An 11,182-nucleotide genomic window follows, 5' to 3' on the forward strand; every position below is an offset into this window, starting at 1 on the left:
ACTGGCGTAAGTCAGTTGCATTTCTCTCCGGGATGACATTATTAGTTTGCAACCAAACTATTTTTGCATGCCACATGTTTATGGCGTAAGGGTGATTGCCAAAGCTACAAAAGAGGATTTGGCTGTTTCCTCGAATTCACTGCTTAGTTAATTGGCAATGGTGTTGGGATAGGGGCTTTTTTTTTTTTCGTCTTTGAATACATTACTAGCATTTGCTCAATCGAGGAAAATCACAGATTTCAAGAGAGTGTGTGGGTTTTTCCTGCTTATGTTTGCACCCCTAGAATTAATTTCTCACACCCCCAGTGGTTTGTGGATCACACACGGATTATAATGTAGCCACAGATGTCAATTTAGCACACGAGTAAAAACAAATTGAGCTTTTCAGATATTTTCTTTGCAAAAAAACAAAAACCTCACAGGTACGGTTTATGTACGTCTAAGCCGAAATGCAGAAACTCGGAGAAATAATGAGGGAGCAAATAAGAGGCAGAGAGGATCAGCAAAAGCCATTCTGAACCTTGAAATGTAACTGATTTTGGGCTGCTTTGGCTCGCTACGTGCTTTTCAGGAAGCCTTCCAAGAATTTAGACAATGAACAGTAAACATGGCATGTTCCTCCGAACAATTCCACATTAGATCACGTGTCTCTCTTATTTTTTTTTTTTTCTTCTTCTCAGAATCGACAGCCCCCACACCACAGTGCATTGCAGATAACTGTAGCAGCTACATTTCACTTTCCCTGCGTATGTACTGTACTTACACTTGACAAGGAGCTCTCACAAACTGGCAAATGTGCAGAATCTCTCTCTCTCTCTCTCTCTCACACACTCACTCTCTCTCTCTCTCTCTCTCTCGCTCTGTCTCAGAGATTTCTGGTAAGTGACATGTTTGGCCGTTGGCATAATGCCTAGCAAGATCACATGGCATGAATGTCGTGCCTGTGTATGTGTTTCTTTGTGTGTGTCTGTGTGTGAGTGTGAGAGAAATTGTGTATGTCTGTGCATTTGTGCTCGAGTAGAGAAAAAGAAAAGAAAGGGAGCCTGTGCACATTTGGTTGTTCCAAGTATTTTCAGCATGAAAAAGGAGCACGTAGCTGCAGCAGAGAACTAAAGAGTGCCGAGAAGTATGACAAGGATGTGTTTCTCATATAGTCATAAGATCGCATTTTCTAAAGGGATGGAAAATTAGATTTTGCACTGTAATACTTCGTAGTGGAAGTGATTTTGACGGTGTCTGTTGCATTGACACATTAAACATTCATGAAGGTTATGTGGGCTTCCTGAGAGCTCAATTCATCTGGAGAAATTCTGTCCATACTCAGTGTTTCTTAGTATTACCTGGTACTTAATTTCCACTTCTGGGAACCTTTCCTGAACTCCCCGACAGGGATCACGACCACAAGGTCACTGCCATTAGCTGAGATCTCTCCAGAGGAAAACGTGTTAGCTTAGATCAACTTTTTTTTTTTTTTTTTACTCCCTGTGTTCTTCTTCAAAGCGTTCATTGTTACTGAAGAGAAAAGCCTGGATAGATCTTAGAACAATTTACTCAGATCCTTTAGAGCTTCAGCGAGGGGACATTAGATTTACTGTGAAAGTCAAACCTATAATTCGGGGTGGGGGGGGGGGGGGATGACGCACGCAGACATGCACAAACACGCACACGCATTCACATCACATAAATAAACTCCACAGAATCATGCAGAGACATACACATTCACTCAGAAATACAGACAGAGAGAGCGAGAGAGAGAGAGAGAGAGCTGTGTGGATGGCATTTATTCTTGCAGCCCACCTCAATTTTCCATGCTCTTTTGCTGTGAGCTGTACGTAATTAAATTGCTGCAAAACTTGAAGCCACTTTCAAGACTCCTGCCAGTAAACAAAAAGTGATAATTAATGCCTATGAGGCAAAGAAATCAGTTGACCCCTCCTCTGTGACGATGGCCCGTCCTGTATGTGCTCTTCATGTCCTGGCAGCGTGGCAGAATGCTGGTAGGGGCCAGTGGAAAAAGACAGGAATCTTAGACGGGGGGTATTTTCTACACAGCCCCCCCTCAAACCCTTTCAACAGCTTACACACGTTAGCAATTATGGCTAAATCGCAGCATTACATACCTGATGATTTCATTGCCATTGTGTGTAGGAGCCCTTCTCAAACCCTGGTAAATATTCCTTTTACATTTGTAGAGCTTGTATTATTTTTCAAGAAATGTAATTTGTTTTATGGTTTTTCAGAACAATTAGCTGAATAATCATATAAAATATTATTTTGGTACTATTAAAACTCATAAATTGAGAAGCCCTCATAATGGGAAATGTGCATATTTGTTGTAGAACCCACACTTTTATCTCTTCATCATGCTGCAAATTCCAGGTCTGAAAACTTGTGCAAGTGACAAAAAAAAAGTAATTGCAGTTCCTACATTAGCCACTAGAGGCTGGCTCCAATAAAGGAGTCTTTCCCCATAGAGGCCCATGTTAAATGTCCCAGTTTTACAACTGAAAAAAACATTTTGGCTGCGTTAAACAAAAAAGGCCTCTCTAGCAAATTCCTCAATTCATGACACCTGAGGAGGAGGGGGGGGGGGGAATTCACTCACTTGTTTTTATAATATTATGGCTTTAAAGCCCCTCCCCAAGAATGAGTTCACCAAATATCCCCCTGTAAAAATGTACTTGTTTTTTCACATTTTGTAAAAAATATATATATTTAACAGGAGGGACATTTTGTCCTAAATATTGAGCTCAAAAGTGCTCAACGATTTATTCTTCTGTTTTTTTAGTGATGTTGTTTAATGGTCATTATGCTAAGCTAGGCTAACTGGCGCATGTCACTAGCTTTGTTAATCATGCACAAATACAGCAGCAGTATTGAGATATTTGGTCATGTGTGTTGAGCCTAAATGAGATGGTTGGCGGTGTTTTGTTTGTCTTTTGTTTTGTTGTATTCTTAATGCTAACATAAGCTAACTGGCTAATGGTGGTAGCTCTGTATACCATACGAGGTATGGAGATACTTCGTTGTAAATATTGAGCAAGGAGGCGTTGGTTGGTAGTATTTGTTTTGTTTTTAGGAGGTGGCAGAGCTTTTATCATTTTAAAGCTAAGCTAAGTGGCTTACATTGGTAGCTTTGAATATAACAAACATTTTTATGTAGTATAAATTGTTTCGGGCAAAAAGGAAATTCAAGTGTATCCCAAAATTTAGAACTATGCTTTAACGCAACCATGACCAATTTTAAGAATGACACGTGGCCCACTTTGAAACCAAAACAAAAAATAGTCTTGAGCCCACCCAAACATCCAATCAATACGTGCTGCCTTCACAGACAGAAGAACATATGTGAAAGTGAGTCGATGCCAATGCAGTGCTAGATTATTTCCACAGAGCAAGAGGTGTAGACTAAAGTAAAAATATACTTCTTTTTTTTTTCAATTAATCCATCGAGGCCCACCTGCAGTACTGCCGTGACCCACCAGGGGGCTGCTGCCCACACGTTGAGCTTTAACTTGTTTTTGTTTTTTTCGTGGGTGAAAAAACAAATTTATTTCAGCTACATGAAGAAAAGTGAAGGCTGCATTATTAGTCCACATGGTCAGATCATCAGTAATAAAACCTTTTTTTTTTTTTTTTTAATGGTTTCTCTTAGCGGAAGCCTCACAATGACACTTTTGTACACAATGATGTAACTTCAAGCACTTGGACTCCACTAACTAGTTCTTGGAAACACTGTCGAAACCTCTGCCTAAAGAGCTCCTGTTTTATACGTCCATGTTTTCCTTCTTCTTCTGTGGACCTACCACATGTTTTTACAATTCAATCCTGCTCAACCGGCCGACCCAGCTCTATATGCACGCTGTGTATATAACGTGGAAGAAATGCATGGGATGTTTCTGCTCTGAGAGGGTGTGGCCTATCTCCATGCTGTGTACTCAAGTCTGGCGTTAGAAAGTAATAAACAACCTATGTTAGCATAGGTCAGCTCGGGTCTCTTTCAGTGTTTAACCAGTGTGTCGAGGTTAACCAAGGTGACATGTTATTTGAGCACACGTATGCTAGCTTAGTGTGGTGCTGACTGGAAGATTCTTAGGTCACAGTAAAGTGCGTGTGGGTGGGAGTCAAGTCAGGGGAGGGGAGTGTGCAGCACTTAAAAATAAATGTGTATATATTCCAGAGCGCTAGAACAAACCCGCCTTTTATGATACTTTATAACACAAGACAACATTATGATTGCAATCATGGGAAATCTCTGCTGCGTGTCATGAGATATCCGTTTGATTCACCCACCCTGATCATGATATCAAACATCCCCTTCTGTTTTTTCTTTCCCATGCATGAGAATGAATTAAAGCGTTCTGTCTGCTCCAATTCAAAAATGTACATGGGGCAATCAGTCGATGTGGGCACCGCTCTCTCTCTCTCTCTCTCTCTCTCTCTCTCTCTCTCTCCCTCCCCCCCCCTCTCTCTGTATGTCTTTGTGTGGGTGTGTGTTTGTGCATGCCTGTCTGTAGACAGTGGGGCAGTGATGCTGAAAGATGTGTCCTCATTTTTTTTTTTTTTTTTTTTTTTGCATTGCACCGGGCTCCTCTGGCGGTCGTGTTGGGCTGCTCTCTCTCTCTCTGATGTCACGCATGTGTCACTGCAGAGCATTCAGCTCAGAAGCGACAGCGTGCCGCGATCAAACTGGCATGTGTATTCTCTCCATATCTCTGCCCTCCGTCCTCTTCTGTGCCACCCTCTTCCTGTCACTCACTGTTGGGTGATATATGCACTGGAAATTTAAACATGCAATCTGTCACTCGAGTATTTGTTCTTCACAACATCCCCCCCCACACACACACACACTTTGTAAAAATCACAAGTTCCCTCATGAGGGGGGGAAACAGCAGTTTATCTTTGGAGGAATTAAACTCTGTCTTGACACTTAAAAGTGCGTCAATCCTGTTCGGAGCACAACCTCATTTAGTGTGTTTTTGTAAAATTCCTCTCACCTTGCATGACCCTCATTTGATTGACACTCGTGTTGCAGCTGTTATTCTATGAATTGTTCTTGGATGAATAGCTGCTCACATTGCTTAGACACGTGGACGCCCTATAGAGCTTTTCATTTGAATTGTGTCGCAACATGTCTTGCGCAAAAAAATCTATAGAGCCTGGTCATGTTGTACAACACTGCAAATTGGAGTAAACTTTAACTTGGTCAGAAACATTTGTATATAAATACTGACATGGAGGATAAATAAGGGCCTTGACAGAGAGCTATTTACTGTAAAAATAGCTCTCAACGCTTTTTTTATAAATCAGAAAAGGCAAGGACCTGTAGAGATATTTAGTCTACAGTATGGAGCTATACCTCAACCACTCTTAAGTATAAGAACTGGTACCAGCTCTTTCAAACAAACCTAGCTTTGTTTTCTAAAATGTGTCTGAGTGAAGGTTAAATCGCAGCGTGATCATGAAAATTCACAATAAACGTATCGCAAATGTTTGAAATAATCGCAATAAAAAAGGCCAATTGTAATATTTAAAGAAGCAAATATGTCTCACTCAGCATGTCTCGGCTACATGTGAACAATTTAATGGTAAAAGGGAGTTTTTTGGATTATTCGGCTTTAGGAGTGACATGTTGTGTCAAACACTGCAGCAGATAGGAACAGACACTGTGAGTTATCTTATATGTATACTTTACTGGTTGTTTATTTACTACAGTTCATTTCAATATTGAAGCATTAAACGATGTAAGCACAGATCAGATATTTTATTTTACATTTCATGGTTTGATTCTCTCTATTCCTTTTTTCAAATCGCAAAATATATTACAGAAAGAAATCAACAAAACTTTTTTTTTTGAATGGCATGCAGCCCTTAACCATTCTTTCAACAACCTTTCAATATCTCCACGTTATAGCAAAGTCATGGTTGAAACAAGTGCTTTTTTGTGAAATTGAATATTTACACATCATATTTTGATTTTTTTAACAGCTCAACCAAGTCTTCAACTTTTTAAATTCAAATTTCAAGTAAATGTTTTTGTTTCCATCATTCTGAAACTGGCATAGAGTTTGCTATAAACTGGGAACTCCCCAACTGTTAGTATACCAAACACACTCGATTGATACGTCTAAAATACCAAATCAGTTTGACCTCGATGACTAAGAATTGCCGTTGACACAGATAACAATGTTGATATTAGGGACCAACAACCCAGCAACCAGGAAACCAAAGCAGATTGGAGATATTCCATAATATGGTTAAAACCTTTTCTTTGTTCATTATGTGCATGCAGGATCACCACGCTTTAATTTCATGTGGTTCATCCCATTTCCACCATGAATATCACGTCATGCTTTAAGTTGAAACAAGCCTTTAAAGATTGTTGTTGAAATGTACAATCAGAGACTTGTCACTATGCAGGTCGTTTCACAGTCCCTGTTTTCCTCTGATGAAAGGTCAAGTCAAGGAAGATTTCAATGACTTTTTAGGGGTTTAGAAACAAAGTGCAGGCGACTCCACAAACTCACTGTCTTACAGGATCTGAAATGTCTTGTGAGTGCTAGCACAGCGTTGACACACCTGCTTTGTAAATGTACTTGAGAGAATAAATTATCAAGTTGCTCCAAAAGCATGCATAAATACCTGCAGCCTCTTAGCTCCCTCTTAAACCAGAGCACTCCTTACCTTGGCTCAAAATGCAGTTTGGAGGGAAGGGAAGCACATTAGAGATGACACAAAAGCTTCTCCTGAGTGTAAACTAATGTCTCTGTCAAAGCAGAGTCACAAGGAGACATTATAACACACCTACTGAGATGCCAAGGGCAGTTTATGTTTCACTTTGTCTGGAGATGGAGAGTCATCTGTTTAGAGCAGTAATCTGTAAAAACAAAAAGTCTCCCAATCCCCACGCAACCCGGACAAAATGGTATCTTAAAGGGTTATGTTAAAATGTAGCAAAGGTCACATTCGCCTCCTTTTCAACCAGTTTAAATAAGTCTCAGAGCTCCCCAAAACAATTCTGTGAAACTTCTTGACAAAAGTCCACTCTGATCCTTTATTTGATCATGCCTATACGTAAACCCCTCTTTTTCAGCCCTGCTCAGAACAGGCTGTTTCTGTGTCTGTACCTTTAAATCCAAGTGAGTTGTGTTCGACCACGCCCCCTCTAGAAGGGCTTGGGTGACTCAGGCCTTCTTGGACCAAATCCATCTGTTTATTGGATATGATGCAGACTCAGAGTGCCGAACACACACCTAGCTGTGGGAGAGTCACGCACCTGGGGGAGGGGTTACTGCCCTTTGTGATGTCACAAAGGGGGGAAAAAATACAGCAATCCTGATGTAAATATTTTTGTACTCATATTGTGTATATCTTTCTTTTGCACTAGTTTTAAATGGATGCACGCTATTGGCAAATACTCAAGTCGAGGTATCTAAAATGTTTGGTATCAGACCATCTTGAAACCTTACTTTAGAGCTTTAAGGAATCGTAGGATTGTAGCATCTTTTGTTTTTGATTCATACATTTTAATTCATGCTGTCAGTTGTTTTCGGGCCAATTGGCTAAAACGTATCGAGTCTTGGAAAAACAGCCTTACAATTCCTCCTACTGTAAAGAAGGTTTGCTAAGAGAAACGACCCCCCCCTCCTCCTCTTTCTTCTGTTAAAAGAATCCTTTCAACAGTGCAATTAAACAGCATTTAAAGATTCAATGCATGACAAAATTGACACTTCATAACCGGGCCTGAATCAATAATCTATTTTCAAGTCATGAAATCCTTAAAAATCACTAAACACTCACTCGTAGGAAAACTCTCCCCGAGCCCACCAAAACGGATACTTTCTTAACAGAAGATCAGTGCGCGCCGGCATGAAATCAAGGCCCTCAGGCTCATGGAAAATATACAGCTCTGTGTTATATTTTGGACACCCACCAGTCACATGGCAGCTGCAAGGCGATGCAAATGTAGAGGATTTATTCGTAGGAGAAAATAAAGGCATCACATGGCAGTCATGTTGCAGTGTACTGTATGCTTGTGCACACATGAACACGCTGATCCTTGACATACAAACATACATTCATTTTAACTGCTGACTCCTGATACAGTCCTTGTGATGGTGGACTCTCTCTTCCCTCCTTCTCTTCCTGCGCTGCTTACGTAGCTTCCCTTTAAGCTCGAAGTCGAGGGAATTTTCAGTCTTGTGTCAGTGTTTGTTCAAAATATCTCGCTGTTGCGTGAGTCGTGGTCCTGAGTTTCCTCGCCGCTCTCACGTCATACTTGTGTGTTGCCATAAACTGGAACGACCTGCAGGCCCCTTGTGGTTCTGCAAATCCAGCTAGTACTACCCAAATCCTACTTTCTGTCTCCGTGTGAATGTTTTTCTTTTGTGTGTTCACTGCAGACTTCTCTGTATCGTATAGCGTGATATTGTTCTCCAGAAGTACGGCGGTCTGGGAGGCCTCTCTTTGGCGGCGCTGACATTTTGGAGTCAGCGATGTGGAGGTGGAATCTCTTTGGATTAGAACAAAGTGTCAGTTTGTTGATCTCATTTGGCTTGTCTCCGGGAAACGCAGACACCAAAATGCAACTGTTTGAATTGAAACGACAGATTACACAAAATGATTTCTCATCGTGAGGAAGTTTTAAATGAGATCGATGCAGCCCTACCAGATCTATTTAACCCCTATGGATTTCATTTCCTCTGTCTCAGCATGTTCTACTCGTCCAGCCTCTTAGAAATTTTGTCGTCTTGGCTCCCACTTTTTCTTTCCACATCAAGAATTTCTCTTAAACTGTTCACTATCATTGCACTTAATTTTCCCATTCTTCTCTACCTCTCTTCTCCACATGACTGCACTTTGTCAACTTCTCTCTTGTTCTTTTCTATTTGCATCTTTCACACACACACACACACACACACACACACACGCACACTCCCTCTCTCTCTCTCTTTCTGTCCTCTCTCCTTTTGTTCGTCTATCTCCCCTCTTCCGCTCCTCCTTTCTTTCGCCTCTCGCCGTTTTAATCTCCCCTCGTGTGCCTTTCAATTTGTCGCCCTGCTCTGTCTCTATCTCTTTAACTCTCCACTGTTTGCCCAGAAGTCATCGTTTATGCTCGAGGGTACGTGGGATGATATGTTTGCGTGTTTGCAGCCATCCCGATGTCCTAGTCACTGCAGTTTGGTGTGATGTAGTAGCCGCTGCTTCTGTTTGTTTGTTTACCTCCCACAGCCACTTGGAGATCATTAGCAATGCCTTTGCCTGAGGAGAATCACTCACACACACTCACACACACACACACACACACACACACTCATATTCACAAACGCTCACGCACACATACATGCTCTTCCTGTCTTTCCCTCTGTCTGCTTTTCTCTCACGCACATCACCACGAGTACAAGCTAAACTGACTGGTAGCCCTCACGTACAGGGAGGGGCTTTGCTGTCACTAGTTTGTGTTTGATAAAGTCCCTAACCACTGTGAAACCCTAATTTGACTTTTATACTCAGTCAGAGTTGCCACCAGGAAAATTCTGCCATTAACTGTTTGATTTCAGGAGAAACAGAAACATGGTGACCACCATGACAGTAAATGCTGTATGTAATCTGACAGGGCAGTATCCTTTAATTTAACAAATTATCAATATTAAAAATCTCTTACGAATCCCACCCCGCCATATTAACTCTCTGAGTAACATGTAATCATATTTACAACATTTACAAACCCTGTAACCTGGAAAATTAAAATAAGGCCGGAGAAAAACTTGCTTTTTTAAACCTCGAGTGTACACAACCAGCTGAGTCATAAACCTAATGGTTCATATACTCAGCCATGTAACGTGTGTTACTGGAGGATACCTCTAGAGGGCGCACTAGAAAGCGCAGGTTGTAAGGGACTACCTGGTGTGCGGGATGTAAACTACGGACATGGCGACACCCCTCGAGGAGGTTACTATTGTATAATGTTCATCCTGAGATCAGAGCTAACATAATGGTAACGTCAATAAATAGCAGTAACATCAGTTGGAATCAGGTGACTGATGATCAAATCAAATCAACTTTATTTATATAGCACTTTAAACACAACACTGTTGATCCAAAGCATTAAAAAGTAACAGACAAGAACAACAACAATAAAAACAAGAAGAGAACAAGTGACAGTTAATAACAGTGTAACACAAGAATAACAGAGCGATGGGCTTTTTGTGCTTGATGGGTTACTGAACATTAAAAGCAACTGAGTAAAAATATGTTTTAAGGCGAGTTTTAAAAACACCAATAGTGGGAGAGAGACGGATGTCTGGGGGCAAAGAGTTCCAAATTTTCAAAAATTTGGCCGAGCGGGTGTAAGTAAATGGAGAAGAGGACTGGACCAAGTATGGAACCTTGGGGAACACCACAGGGAATGGGCGCAGAGGAGGATTAAAAGTTACCAATGGAAACACTGAAACCATTTTACTGTCAACACTGATCCCAATTTAAGTCTCACAACATTTACTTTCAGCATATTTCCATGTGGACTTGTAACATGGAACACATCTGTTGTCGGCTATTTTGACGTCCGTGTTTGTCTCTGTGCAGTGGCGGTGATCCGTCATACAGATGTGGATCATTTCAGACGAGGTCCATCAGCTTGTCTTTGAAGCTTTTTGCTATTGTTGCCCCTCCTGTTTTGTTGACTCTGTCACATCTCTACACTGCCCCTTCTGTTAGTGTGCATACTGCATCATGCAGCTGCATAGTGTTCATCTTTGAGGATCTGGCGACCAACGCTCCAAACCGAAGCAGAGAAGTTAATAGGGATTTTGTCGGTCTATGTGCCAGCTCTTTAATGTGAACGATTGGAGCCGTTTTCCTTTATTTCCTCTTTTGTTGTTATGTATGTATGTTACACTGCTCGGCCACAGGCACACCTCAGTACAGTTTAGTATAATAACCATGAATCATTCCGTTGAAGTACATGCACACATATCAATCATAGATCAAACCGGGATAAATTTGGATAATTTAATAAAGCCAAAATTGTCCTGATCTTCAGCTGTTTTGGAGCTGAGCTAAGCCAAATGAGAAGAGCCTGAAATCCTGACACTAGTAGTTAAAAGCAAGTATATCTCTGACCTCAGGGTGCGGATACTCTAAACTTTACCGAGACGCGTAGAGACACGCTGCCCAGCCCCGC

The 11,182-nt window shown here is 41.2% G+C and overlaps 1 protein-coding gene across 2 annotated transcripts in view; it reads left to right on the plus strand.

Annotated features, from left to right (window-relative positions):
- Positions 1-11,182, plus strand: part of LOC109987350 (nucleus accumbens-associated protein 2) — a 34,077-nt gene that overhangs the window by 5,788 nt on the left and 17,107 nt on the right. The window contains exon 1 of one of the 2 annotated variants that reach the window (XM_065965394.1): positions 722-878. The exons of the other annotated variant lie outside the window; for it this stretch is intronic. The gene's annotated coding sequence lies outside the window, so the exon portion shown is untranslated. Of the gene's footprint in view, positions 1-721; positions 879-11,182 lie in introns of those variants that run through there. 2 annotated transcript variants of the gene reach the window in all.

Source organism: Labrus bergylta, chromosome 17 (genome assembly GCF_963930695.1).
Source record: "Labrus bergylta chromosome 17, fLabBer1.1, whole genome shotgun sequence".
In the NCBI taxonomy this organism is placed as follows: Eukaryota; Metazoa; Chordata; class Actinopteri; order Labriformes; family Labridae; genus Labrus; species Labrus bergylta.